The sequence below is a fragment of the Aethalodelphis obliquidens genome, unplaced genomic scaffold, assembly GCF_003676395.1.
Source record: "Aethalodelphis obliquidens isolate GAN/ISIS:26980383/991018 unplaced genomic scaffold, ASM367639v1 scaffold35, whole genome shotgun sequence".
In the NCBI taxonomy this organism is placed as follows: domain Eukaryota; kingdom Metazoa; phylum Chordata; class Mammalia; order Artiodactyla; family Delphinidae; genus Aethalodelphis; species Aethalodelphis obliquidens.
The window spans coordinates 5,592,764-5,607,174 of record NW_020837979.1 but is presented as its reverse complement, the minus strand read 5'-3'; the positions used below and the strand labels follow the sequence as shown (position 1 = coordinate 5,607,174).

Sequence of the window (14,411 nt, the reverse complement as noted above, 5' to 3'; positions counted from 1 at the left end):
CGCGCAGGCTCAGCGGCCATGGCTCACGGGCCCAGCCGCTCCGCGGCATGTGGGATCCTCCCAGACCGGGGCACGAACCCGCGTCCCCTGCGTCGGCAGGCGGACTCAACCACTGCGCCACCAGGGAAGCCCTCCCTGTGAATATAAAATGATGTCCACAGTATTGTGAAAGAGAAAAAGCAGGTTAGAAATAGCATCTACGGTATGATCCCATTTACATAAATTCTAGAAAATTTGCAGAAAGTGACACGTAGACAGACTTTCCCTAAAATGTTAACAGTGGCTATCTCCGCATAGTGGGATTTCTGCTTTCCACTCTGATTCTGCTTAAATTTTCCACCTGACCACATATTAGCTTAAAAAAAAAAATTAAGGTATTTTCTTCTAGGAAAAGAACAAATCTTCAAATGTTGCGTAAATGCAAGATATTGAACTCCACACCCTGGACTCCGCACGGAGGCCCAAGTGACTTTTTAGACACAATCTGGTCGTGGAGCCCCTGAGATGGGACCTCACCTCCTTCCCACACAGATGCCTATTCCGCCCTAGCTCTCATTTCCAACCCAGACCTCATTTCAGACCCTCGCGCAAGTGTCTTCCCAGGAGACATCATACAGAGATGCGGCAGTCCACGGAATTTACTCTCCAAGGCTCACAAAGAGAAGATACGCACACGTCCAGAAAGCCCTCTGGGCGTAGAGAGAAATGATACAAATTCCACAGATCGAGGTGGCCCCAGTCACAGTGCTCCGAAACTGCAGCTCCTTAAATACCTGCTACAACGTGGATGGCTGTTTCCAAGGGGGCCTGAGAGGTGACGGATGAGTTAAAGAACTTGACTGTGATAATTATTTCACAGCGTATGCAAGTATCAAATCTTCGTGTTTTTAACTTAAATATATGCATTGATTTGCAACTTAGAGCTCAATAAAGCAGGAAGAAAAAGAAAAAACTTCAGAACTTCTGACTCAATCTATAAATAGCTTAAGAAAAAATCCCTATCTTTTAGCTTAAAAAAAAACTTCTATATGAAAAACTGCAAGATAATCTTTGTGAATTGGTTTACACAAATACTTCCCAGTAGAAACTGAAACACAAACAAAAAAATTCAAAATTGAATTGCATCAAAAATTAAATTTCTGGGCTTCACTGGTGGCGCAGTGGTTGAGAGTCCGCCTGCCGATGCATGGGACGCGGGTTCATGCCCCGGTCCGGGAGGATCCCACATTCCGCAGAGCGGCTGGGCCCGTGAGCCATGGCCGCTGAGCCTGCGCGTCCGGAGCCTGTGCTCCGCAACGGGAGAGGCCACAACAGCAAGAGGCCCGTGTACCACAAAAAAAAAATAATTAAATTTCTGCTTTTGAAAAGTGATATTAAGATAATGAAAAGACAAGCCACAGGCCATAAAAACTATTGTCAAGGGCTTCCCTGATGGCGCAGTGGTTGGGAGTCCGCCTGCCGATGCAGGGGACACGGGTTCGTGCCCCGGTCCGGGAGGATCCCACATGCCGCGGAGCGGCTGGGCCCGTGAGCCATGGCCGCTGAGCCTGCACGTCCGGAGCCTGTGCTCCGCAACGGGAGAGGCCACAACAGTGAGAGGCCCGCGTACCGCAAAAAAAAAAAAAACTATTGTCAAAAGACATATCTGGAAAAAGGACTTGTATCTAGAATATATCAAGATCTTTTACGATTCAATAGAAAGTGGGCCAACAATTCAGTTTTTTTTTAAATGGACAGAAGACGTGAACAGATATGACACCCCAAAAAAAGAGATACAACAAATAAGCAAATGTGTTCAATACCATTAAGAAAAAAGAGGAGATGGGGGTGGCCTGAGCATCTTCCAGAGAGGAGCTGGGAGAACACAGCAAAGTGCCGTGGTTGCCCTAGAAGTTCGCGCTCTGGGAGAATGGGAGGCAAGGCCCCTCCAGGTGAGCCCCGACCCCTGAGAGCAGACCTACGTCCAGTACGTTGGACTGGAGAACTTACATCTTTGTCCTCAGAGTGTATGCGGCTCCGGTGGAAGTGAGGCCAGTGCTCTCACCCGCACACGTCTGACACATGTGGCTGCACCACTGCCAAACCCAGCCGCTGGCTCTTCCTTCCGGAAGCACATCCCCGCCTCCTGGGGAGACGGCTAGAGCCGAGGTGAGGACAGGGCAAGGAACACGGGTCACAGCAGCTTGGGCGGAGCTACAGGGAGGGTTGGGGGACTTACATGTGTATTCACATCGTGCCCAAGCCTTCAGACTAAGACTAAGGTGTTCAGTTATCTGAGGCGGATTAAAAACAATCTTTTCAGTGCACCTGCTGCGCCAGCCGTCAGCTCGGTTCAGCCCCCTTCTCTGCGGCCTCAGCGCAGCTACGCGCGGTGTCTGTCCTGCTTTCGGGGCTGTTCTCCCTGCCCTGTAGAGGTCTGTCTCTCCCACACTCCGTAGCCAGAGCCCAGTGACCTCAAGTTACCAAAAGGAAAGCAGCAGCGGGGTGGCGGGGGGGGACGACGACTTTCCTAAATTATCTTCCTTCCTCCCCACTAGAAAGCTCTCTTCCAATCCCGCCTTGAAATATGAGTTATATGTGATATTTAATGTTCTAACGTAGCTGAGATGACAACACGACACCTTGAGAGATGGGGGACCCACAAGCCCCTGGGGAAGCCCAGCACAAGCCCCAACCCCGCACCCCTGCCAGCCTTGAGGGCCCTTTCCCAGCGGGTGGTCGTTTTGACGCTAAATATATCATGTCCTCTTTCTGAACAGCATAGAAACAAAGCCCACTGGTCACAACTGGCCCTTCGGACCTTCCAACGCTCAGTAAATATCTCCACTGTTCCTCCATACAGACCACCAGACGCGGGTCATGACCTTACCCTCAGAAAGTGGCAGCCAATCCCGGGCTTGTGGCCCCGGCGGAAGCGCCCTGCGATGATGGAGTGAGCCAAGCCATCAGCCCCAGAGACACTGCCCGCCCACGGTGCTCACCGCTGGGGCGGTGGGCACAGGCCACAGAACAGCAGGGGAAGGGGCCACGAGTCATCCAACCTGGATACATGCCGTTTTCGGAACCAGGAACCACGTGGGTTGACCAGAATACAGAGCAGTGGACACCAAGTTTGCTGTCGAAGACGAAACTAACATGCGCAATCAGACATGACAACTATGCAGAAAATTCTAGGCTATACGCACACATTTTAAAAATTCAGGGCACTTCCCTGGTGGCGCAGCAGTTAAGACTCTGCACTCCCAATGCAGGCAGCCGGGTTCAATCCCTGGTCCGGGAACTAGATCCCACACGCGTGCCGCAATTAAGAGTTCGCATGCCACAACTAAGGAGCCCGTGTGCCGCAACTAAGAAGCCGGCCTGTCACAACTAAGACCCGATGCAACCAAATAAATAAATAAATAGATTTTCTTTTTTAAATTGCAGGTTCCAGTCCTAAGACCTCAGACCCGAGAAATTAAGCAGTAGGTAGTTCTTTTGTTTCTCTGCATAACTTAGAATGAGATTTTTCTTTCCTGGATTAGGTAAAGATGGATCAGAAACAGGTGTGGCTCTCTCTCTCCCCCCTCATAACCTTTTCTGGGAGAAGAACTGTGTCAGGCCTGACACCAACTCTCACTCCCTCACATCATTTATCCCACAAAGACAAACCTATGTGAGTCTGCAGACCTACAGCTGCCTCAAGGCCCCATGCTTCCCCAAACTCAGGCTAAGAGACGGGCTGGGGAGGCGTGCAAGGACATCCCATCCCTGGAGCCGCCTCCTGCCTTTCTGGAACACTCAGGGCTCTGCAGCCAGGCTGCCTCATGAAGAAACACAGAGACTGCAGAGGCTCTCAGTTATGTGCCTGCTGGTGCATTTCAAACTCTGGGAACTACCAAGGACCAGCAATGTAGAAACAAGGCAGAGAGGCCAGACACGTGCTTCTCCTTCCCACCCAAGTCTGCACGGAAAACACTGCCTTTCTCAAATGTGTGTTTATTCAAAACATCTTTCCCCTGTGATGCGCCACGAGCACCAATGAAATGACGGCAGCCGTTGCCACGCGGCATCTTGCACAGAGCACACGGCAGCCCAGGACCTCAGGGGACGGGATCTTGCACAGAGCACACGGCAGCCCAGGACCCTCAGACAACGGGCAGCTGTGTGAAGGACTCAGCTGGCTCCACAGTCCCCCCATTTTCCCTTGAAAATCCACCCCTGGGGCCCTGACAGACCAGAACTCAACAGGCCTGGACATCTATGAGGCTCTTCCAGCTGAGAAGAGTCTCCTGCCGCCATCCTCCGCTCTCCGTCCTGTCCCAGAGAGAGCCAGCGCTCCCCGCCAAGCCCGGAGCAGCAAGGGCCCTGCAGGGAGCGGGGTGTGGACTTCCCCCTGGAACGCGGGCTGGGCGCTCTGGGACTGCAGAAGCCCCTGGAGAGGACTCTGAGCCAGAATCAGGATGCAAAGTCAACTACATCACCCCTGCAAGCCTGGGCCTTCCTAGAGGCAAGGAGAAGAGCAGGAAAAGGGGTGAATCTGGGTGGGAAAGGCCCCAGAGGGTCTGAAAAGCCAGTCCGGAGAGTGAAGGGTCAGCCAGGCGACGGGGAGGAGGGCTTTCCACTGAGGACATCAGCCCCCAAGGCCACCACGGTTCACCTTTAGATACTGACAGCATGGGAAATGGAGGCCAGTTACTGCACTGCCTTGAGTCTCCCTGTAGCATTCTCAGCCCGTCGAAATGAATTTCAATGAAGATTACTGCGTTAACGGAGTCTTCCTGTAGCATTCTCAGCCCGTCGAAATGAATTTCAATGAAGATGTTATTTAATTTAGACTCAGGGAAGCCCATCACCTCTCCCTTCTCACCCCCCTAAAATAGTGGGCTACACTTTTCTCACCCTATGCTTCACACCTTCAGAATCGATATTTCCTGGTTGAAGTATCAGGGCCAATCAATCTGCTCCCTCATTCCCTCCAGTCTCCCTCCAGGAAACCCCCTCCCCGGCCTCAGTCCCCCTGCCCCCCTGGATCCTGTAGCTGCACCTGGAGGATCCCTGGTCCAGGGCGTCCTCTGGGGAGTCCCGCCAGCACTAACGTGTCTGCTGGACCGCGGTGCGCATGCCCTGGACCATCATCCCTGCTCTCCCGGGAGGTCTGAGCTCGGTCTGCTCTGTGCCCCTAAGTCCCAGGGGAGCGACCAAGCTGCAGGCATAACTAATCCATAATCAGACCTCAAGGCACCTTTTAAAAGCAGTTATCTGAGACTTCCCTGGTGGCAGAGTGGTTAAGAATCCACCTGCCAATGCAGGGGACACAGGTTCGATCCCTGGTCTAGGAAGAACCCACATGCCACAGTGCAACTAAGCCCATGCGCCACAACTACTGAGCCTGCACTCTAGAGCCCGCAAGCCACAACTACTGAGCCCGCGTGCAACAACTACTGAAGCCCGCGCGCCACAACTACTAAAGCCCGTGTGCCTAGAGCCTGTGCTCTACAACAAGAAAAGCCACCGCAATGAGAAATCCACGCACCACAACGAAGAGTAGCCCCGGCTCACCGCAACTAGAGAAAACCTGCACAAAGCAATGAAGATCCAATGCAGCCATAAATAAATAAATAAATTTATTTTTTTAAAAAAAGCGGTTATCTGGGAAGGGAAGTAAAAATACACCAACAAAAGGGGGCCGGAGGAGCATTCCAGACCCTGTGATTGTACCCTTAGCATGAAGAGACTGTTTTCCTCAACGTTCAACCTGGGCTGTCTTGGCAGGATGTCAAGTTGACTGAGTCATTACCTGTTTATGTCCACAGGCCAATGTCTCCAGGACAGAAAGCTTCAAGCGAGAACCCGCCAGGAACTAGCGGGAATGGCACGCCTTTCACTTGTGGAGGAAGTCACTCAAAGTGCCGTGACCAGTAAAACATGCCATGGACCAGGACTCTGCCATCCGTCTTGGGGCCCCGGGCACCCATGGGCCAGGCAGCTCTACCACTGGCCATCACTGGGGTCCTTTTTGCCCTTTCTCTCCTCCCCTCTCTACAGGTTTCCAGGGCTTGGGGGTCGGGGGGCGGACAGCCTTGTAGAATTCACCTGTTTCTGGAAGAGTCCCAACACCGCTGAGTTTTCTTCCCAAATGGATGACTTTTCCCAAAGGGTCTTAAGTGCTCTAGACCTTCCACTTTCCTCTCCTTTCCTCATTTCTATCCCAAATTAAAAATGCCACATCTGGAAGTACAGCCGTGCTAGAACATCAGGAAATTTGTGAAGAATCACCTGAGATCCCAAAGCCCAGGGGACTGACCAGAACACAACAGCTCCGAGCTGGCCTCCCCTCCCAAAACCACCTGGTTACAATTCCCTCACCTGCACATCTACGTGCAAACATGCTGAAAGAAGTCCAAGCTCTAACTGGTAGTTTCCATGAGCCCTTTTAACAAACTATACAATGGAGATGGGTTTCTTCATCTTTAACAGGTCGTTGTAAGCTGGACTAAAAGCACTGAGGTACATAGAGGTAGTTGAAGAAATACGGGCAAGAGTGGCTCCCTTGTACTGGGTTGTCTTCTTGAGGCAGGAAAGAGCTGGGCCCCAGGCTGAGCAGCTGGAGTTGCCCCCTGTGGACAGATGCTCCAAACTAGCAGGATCAAGAGAAGAGCTGAGCCCTGCCCAGATAAGAGTTCAAGAGACCACACATTCCTCATTCTCACCGTCAAGGAGACCTTCCCGACTACACATGTGCAGAAAGGCTCTTTGGAAGTCAAAAAGGGAGTGGTGTCAACCCACCCAGAGGCCTCTTTGCTAGAATCCACCTTGGCTAAGAGATGCGCACACACAGATGGGAGGACCCTGAGATAAACAAAATATGGACTCAGAATCAAGCAAAGCAAGATGACTGGCCAAAGGAAACCTGGAAGAAACGCCCTATAAAAGCGATTCAAACTACCACGGGGGCAAGACTCTCTCTCTGGGCCCACCCGTGTGTCGAGCCACATGTACCCTTTTTCCTCCTAATAGACACTTCACTTGTTTCACTACTTTCCGTCTCTTTGTGGGAATTCATTTCTGCAAAGCTGAAGGACCAGGGCCTTGTCACTGGTCTAGTGGCTAGGATTCAGCGCTCCCACTGCCGTGGCCTGACTTCAGTCTCTGGCTGGGAACCGAAAGCCTGCTTCAAGCCACTGCAGGCCAAGGGCACCCGAGATCATTCCCGGCCCTGAGATGAAGCCAGAGACAGTGATGGGAAGCCTGGGGCCAGAGGTACAGGGAGGAGCTGGGCACTGGGAGTCGTAAGACCAAAGGCGGCGCTCACGGGAGTGCTGGGCAGCAGCCCCACCCTACAAAGGAACTCTCAGATTACAGAGACGACGCAAAACCAAGCGAAATTCAGTGGAGTTTTACCCCAAACTCCACTTGTATACATGATCGATTTAAAATATACACACACAGCAGGAAGGGGCTTTGAATTCCTTCTGAACGCATGAAAACGCTTAGACACTGCCATTCAGAGACCACTCATTAGAGAGACACACATTCCCCTAAATGTTCAGAGAAGGCAGCAGACATGTTTAAGGAAAAACAGGAATGGTAAAATAGATGAATGATTAAAAAAAAAATGTTTTAATGACTAGTGGTTCCTAAAACCTTAAACTAGAAATACCACATGGTCCAGCAATGCTACTTCTGGGCATGTGACCAAAAGAACTGAAAGCAGAGTCTTAGAGAGAGATTTGCACACCCACGTTCACAGCACCATTATTCACAACAGCCAAAGGTAGAAGGAACACAGTGTCCACTGATGGATACACAGGTAAGCAAAATGCAGTATAAACATACGTCGGAATATTATTCAGTCTTAAAAAGGAGGGAGATTCTGACAAGCTACAGCGTGGGAGAACCTTGAGGACAGCAGGTTAAGCAAAGTAGGCCAGGCACAAAAAAGACAAATACTGTAGTATTTCACTAGAGGAGGCAGATTCCAAGAGACAGAAAGGAGCAGGGTGGGTGCCAGAGGCTGGGGAAGCAGTGGGGAGTTAGTGTTAATGCAGACAGAGTGGTGATGGTTACACAACAACATGAATGTATGTACTTAATACCACCAAACCGTAGGCTTAAAAATGATTGCTAATCATTGGGAAAATGCAAATCAAAACCACAATGAGATATCACCTCACACATGTCAGAATGGCCATGATCAAAAAGTCTACAAATGATAAATGCTGGAGAGGGTGTGGAGAAAAGGGAACCCTCATACCTACCCTCCTACGCTGTTAGTGGGAATGGAAATTGGTGCAGCCAATATGGAAAACAGTATGGAGATTCCTCAAAAAACTAAAAACAGAAGGACCATATGACCTAGCAATTCCACTCCTGGGTATATATCTGAAAAAAAAAAACAGAAACACTAATTCGAAAAGATACGTGCACCCCAATGTTCATAGCAGTGTTATTTACAATTTCCAAGATACGGAAACAACCTAAGTGTCCATCAACAGATGCGTGGATAAAGATGTGGTGTATGTATACAAGGGAATACTGCTCAGCCATTTAAAAGAGTGAAATTTCAGCTCGCCCTCCACACGGCACAGGCCACAGGCCACAGGGGAACCTGCAGCACCATCCTCCTCCTGGGGGGCGCCTTCTCCTTCCAGTGTGACTGTCCACTCCACTTCACCACCCGGTTCTCTGAACTAGCCGTGTGGCTAACACGGTCTTTGGGCTCCAGCCAGGTTGCAGGCCTGAGCTTCTGAGGTGGGAGAGCCAAGTTCAGGACACTGGACCACCAGAGACCTCCCAGCCCCACGTAATATCAATCGGCGAAAGCTCTCTCAGAGATCTCCATCTCAAGACTAACACCCAGCTCCACACAATGACCAGCAAGCTACAGTGCTGGACACCCTATGCCAAACAACTAGCAAGACAGTAACACAACCCCACCCATTACCAGAGAGGCTGCCTAAAATCATAATAAGTTCACAGACACCCCAAAACACACCACCAGACGTGGACCTGCCCACCAGAAAGACAAGATACAGCCTCATCCACCAGAACACAGGCACCAGTCCCCTCCACCAGGAAGCCTACACAACCCACTGAACCAACCTCACCCACTGGGGGCAGACACCAAAAACAATGGGAACTATGAACCTGTAGCCTGCGAAAAGGAGACCCCAAACACAGAAAGTTAAACAAAATGAGAAGACAGAGAAATACACAGCAGATGAAGGAGCAAGGCAAAAACCCACCAGACCAAACAAATGAAGAGGAAATAGGCAGTCTACCTGAAAAAGAATTCAGAGTAATGATAGTAAAGATGATCCAAAATCTTGGAAACAGAAGGAGAAAATACAAGAAACGTTTAACAAGGACCCAGAAGAACTAAAGAGCAAACAAACAATGATGAACAACACGATAAATGAAATTTAAAATTATCTAAAAGGAATCAATAGCAGAATAACTGAGGGAGAAGAATGGATAAGTGACCTGGAAGATAAAATAGTGGAAATAACTACTGCAGAACAGAATAAAGAAAAAAGAATGAAAAGAATTGAGGACACTCTCAGAGGCCTCTGGAACAATATTAAATGCACCAACATTCAAATTATAGGGGTCCCAGAAGAAGAAGAGAAAAAGAAAGGGTCTGAGAAAATACTTGAAGAGATTATAGTTAAAAACTTCCCCAACATGGGAAAAGAAATAGTCAATCAAGTCCAGGAAGCGCAGAGAGTCCAATACAGGATAAATCCAAGGAGAAACACGCCAAGACACATATTAATCAAACTATCAAAAATTAAATACAAAGAAAAAATATCAAAAGCAGTAAGGGAAAAACAACAAATAACATACAAGGCAATCCCCATAAGGTTAATAGCTGATCTTTCAGCAGAAACTCTGCAAGCCAGAAGGGACTGGCAGGACATATTTAAAGTGATGAAAGGGAAAAACCTACAACCAAGATTACTCTGCTCAACAAGGATCTCATTCAGATTTGATGTAGAAATTAAAACCTTTACAGACAAGCAAAAGTTAAGAGAATTCAGCACGACCAAACCAGCTTTACAGCAAATTCTAAAGGAACTTCTCTAGGCAGGAAACACGAGAAAAGACCTACAAAAACAAACACAAAACAATTAAGAAAATGGTAATAGGAACATACATATCAATAATTACCTTAAATATAAATGGATTAAATGCTCCCATCAAAAGACACAGACTGGCTGAATGGATACAAAAACAAGACCCATATATATGCTGTCTACAAGAGACCCACTTCAGATCTAGGGACACATACAAACTGAAAGTAAGGGGATGGAAAAAGATATTCCATGCAAATCGAAATCAAAATAAAGAAGCTGGAGTAGCAATTCTCATATCAGACAAAATAGACTTTAAAATAAAGACTATTAGAAGAGACACAGAAGGACACTGCATAATGATCAAGGGATCAATTCAAGAAGTAGATATAACAATTGCAAATATTTATGCACCCAACATAGGAGCACCTCAATACATAAGGCAAATGCTAACAGCCATAAAAGGGGAAATTGACAGTAACACAATATAGTAGGGGACGTTAACACCCCACTTTCACCAATGGACAGATCATCCAAATTGAAAATAAATAAGGAAACACAAGCTTTAAATGACATATTAAACAAGATGGACTTAACTGATATTTACAGGACATTCCATCCAAAACCAACAGAATACACTTTCTTCTCAAGTGCTCATGGAACATTCTCCAGGATAGATCATATCTTGGGTCACAAATCAGGCCTTGGTAAATTTAAGAAAACTGAAATCATATCAAGTATCTTTTCTGACCACAACACTATGAGACTAGATATCAATTACAGGAAAAAAACCTGTAAAAACTACAAACACATGGAGGCTAAACAATACACTACTTAATAACCAAGGGATCACTGAAGAAATCAAAGAGGAAATCAAAAAATACCTAGAAACAAATGACAATGAAAACACGACGACCCAAAACCTATGGGATGCAGCAAAAGCAGTTCTAAGAGGGAAGTTTAGAGCAATACAATCCTACCTCAAGAAACAAGAAACATCTCAAATAAACAACCTAACCTTACAACTAAAGCAATTAGGGAAAGAAGAACAAAAAAACCCCAACGTTAGCAGAAGGAAAGAAATCATAAAGATCAGATCAGAAATAAATGAAAAAGAAATGAAGGAACCAATAGCAAAGATCAATAAAACCAAAAGCTGGTTCTTTGAGAAGATAAACAAAATTGATAAACCATTAGCCAGACTCACCAAGAAAAAAAGGGAAAAGACTCAAATCAATAGAATTAGAAATGAAAAAGGAGAAGTAACAACTGACACTGCAGAAATACAAAGGATCATGAGAGATTACTACAAGCAACTCTATGCCAATAAAATGGACAACCTGGAAGAAATGGACAAATTCTTAGGAAAGCACAACCTTCTGAGACTGAACCAGGAAGAAACAAAATATAAACAGACCAATCACAAGCACTGAAATTGAAACTGCGACGAAAAATCTTCCAACAAACAAATGCCCAGGACCAGATGGCTTCACAGGCAAATTCTATCAAATATTTAAAGAGCTAACACCCATCCTTCTCAAACTCCTCCAAAATACAGCAGAGGGAGAAACACTCCCAAACTCATTCTACGAGGCCACCATCAACCTGATACCAAAACCAGACAAACATGTCTCAAAGAAAGAAAACTACAGGCCAATATCACTAATGAACATAGATGCAAAAATCCTCAGCAAAATACTAGCAAACAGAATCCAACAGCACATTAAAAGGATCATATACCATGATCAAGTGGGCTTTATCCCAGGAATGCAAGGATTCTTCAATATACACAAATGAATCAATGTGATAAACCATATTAACAAATTGAAGGACAAAAACCATATGATCATCTCAATGGATGCAGAAAAAGCTTTCACAAAAATTCAACACATATTTATGATAAAAACTCTGCAGAAAGTAGGCACAGAGGGAACCTACCTGTTGGCTGTGACAAACCCACAGCCAACATCGTTCTCGGTGAAACACTGAAACCATTTCCTCTAAGATCAAGAACAAGACAAGGTTGCCCATTCTCACCACTATTATTCAACATAGTTTTGAAAGTTTTAGCCACAGAAATCAGAGAAGAAAAAGAAATAAAAGGAATCCAAATCGGAAAAGAAGAAGCAAAGCTGTCACTGTTTGCAGATGACATGATACTACACATAGAGAATCCTCAAGATGCTACCAGAAAACTACCAGAGCTAATCAATGAATCTGGTAAAGTTGCAGGATATAAAATTAATGCACAGAAATGTCTTGCATTCCTATACACTAACAATGAAAAATATGAAAGAGAAATTAAGGAAACACTCCCACTTACCACTGCAACAAACAGAATAAAATACCTAGGAATAAACCTCCCTAAGGAGACAAAAGACTTGTATGCACAAAACTATAAGACACTGATGAAAGAAATTAAAGACGATACAAACAGATGGAGAGATATACCATGTTCTTGGATTGGAAGAAATCAATGTTGTGAAAATGACTATACTACCCAAAGCAATCTACAGATTCAATGCAATCCCTATCAAACTACCAATGGCATTTTTCACAGAACTAGAGCAAAAAATTTCATAATTTGTATGGCAACACAAAAGACCCCCGAATAGCCAAAGCAATCTTGAGAAAGAAAAACGGAGCTGGAGGAATCAGGCTCCCAGACCTCAGACTACACTACAAAGCTACAGTAATCAAGACAGTATGGTACTGGCACAAAAACAGAAAGACAGATCAATGGAACAGGATAGAAAGGTCAGAGACAAACCCACGCACATATGGTCACCTTATCTTTGATAAAGGAGGCAAGAATATACACTAGAGAAAAGACAGCCTCTTCAATAAGTGGTGCTGGGAAAACTGGACAGCTACATGTAAAAGAATGAAATTAGAACACTCCCTAACACCGTATACAAAAATAAACTCAAAGTGGATTAAAGGCCTAAATGTAAGGCCAGACTCTACAAAACTCTTAGAGGAAAACATAGGCAGAACCCTCTATGACGTAAATCACAGCAAGATCCTTTCTGACCCACCTCCTAGAGGAATGGAAATAAAAACAAAAATAAACAAATGGCATCTAATGAAACTTAAAAGCTTTTTCACAGCAAAGGAAACCATAAACAAGAGGAAAAAACAACCCTCAGAATGGGAGAAAATATTTGCAAATGAAGCAACCAACAAAGGATTAATCTCCAAAATATATAAGCAGCTCATGCAGCTCAATCTCAGAAAAACAAACAACCCAATCCAAAAATGGGCAGAAGACCTAAATAGACATTTCTCCAAAGAAGATATACAGATTGCCAACAAACACATGAAAGAATGCTCAACATCATTAATCATTAGAGAAATGCAAATCAAAACTACAATGAGGTATCACCTCACATGGGTCAGAATGGCCATCATCAAAAAATCTACAAACAATAAATGCTGGAGAGGGTGTGGAGAAAAGGGAACACTCTTGCACTGTTGGTGGGAATGTAAATTGATACAGCCACTATGGAGAACAACAGTATGCAAGTTCCTTACAAAACTAAAAATAGAACTACCATACGACCCAGCAATCCCACTACAAGGCATATACCCTGAGAAAACCATAGTTCAAAAAGAGTCATGTACTACAATGTTCATTGTAGCTCTATTTACAATAGCCAGGACATGGAAGCAACCTAAGTGTCCATCAACAGATGAATGGATAAAGAAGATGTGGCACATATATACAATGGAATATTAGCCATAAAAAGAAACGATATTGAGTTATTTGTAGTTAGGTGGATGGACCTAGAGTCTGTCATACAGAGTGAAGTAAGTCAGAGAAAAACAAATACCATATGCTAACACATATATATAGTATCTAAAAAAAGAAAGGTACTGAAGAACCTAGGGGCAGAACAGGAATAAAGATGCAGACGTAGAGAAGGGAACTGAGGACACACGGAGTGGGAAGGGTAAGCTGGGATGAAGTGAGAGCGTGGCACGGACATATAAACACTACCAAATGTAAAATAGATAGTTAGTGGGAAGCAGCTGCATAGCACAGGGAGATCAGCTCAGTGCTTTGTGACCACATAGAGGTGTGGGATAGGGAGGGTGGGAGGGAGACGCAAGAGGGAGGGGATATGGGGATATATGTATATGTACAGCTGATTCACTTTGCTATAAAGCAGAAACTAACACACCATTGTAAAGCAATTATATTCCGATAAAGATGTTTAAAAAAAAAAAAGAGTCATGTACCACAAAGTTCATTGCAGCTCTATTTACAATAGCCAGGACATGGAAGCAACCTAAGTGTCCATCAACAGATGAATGGATAAAGAAGATGTGGCACATATATACAATGGAATATTA

The 14,411-nt window shown here is 45.7% G+C and overlaps 1 protein-coding gene across 10 annotated transcripts in view; it reads right to left on the bottom strand.

Moving 5' to 3' along the window:
* The window catches only part of TBC1D8 (TBC1 domain family member 8), a 121,880-nt gene that overhangs the window by 30,397 nt on the left and 77,072 nt on the right, over nucleotides 1-14,411 (bottom strand). The gene's annotated exons all lie outside the window — the stretch shown is intronic.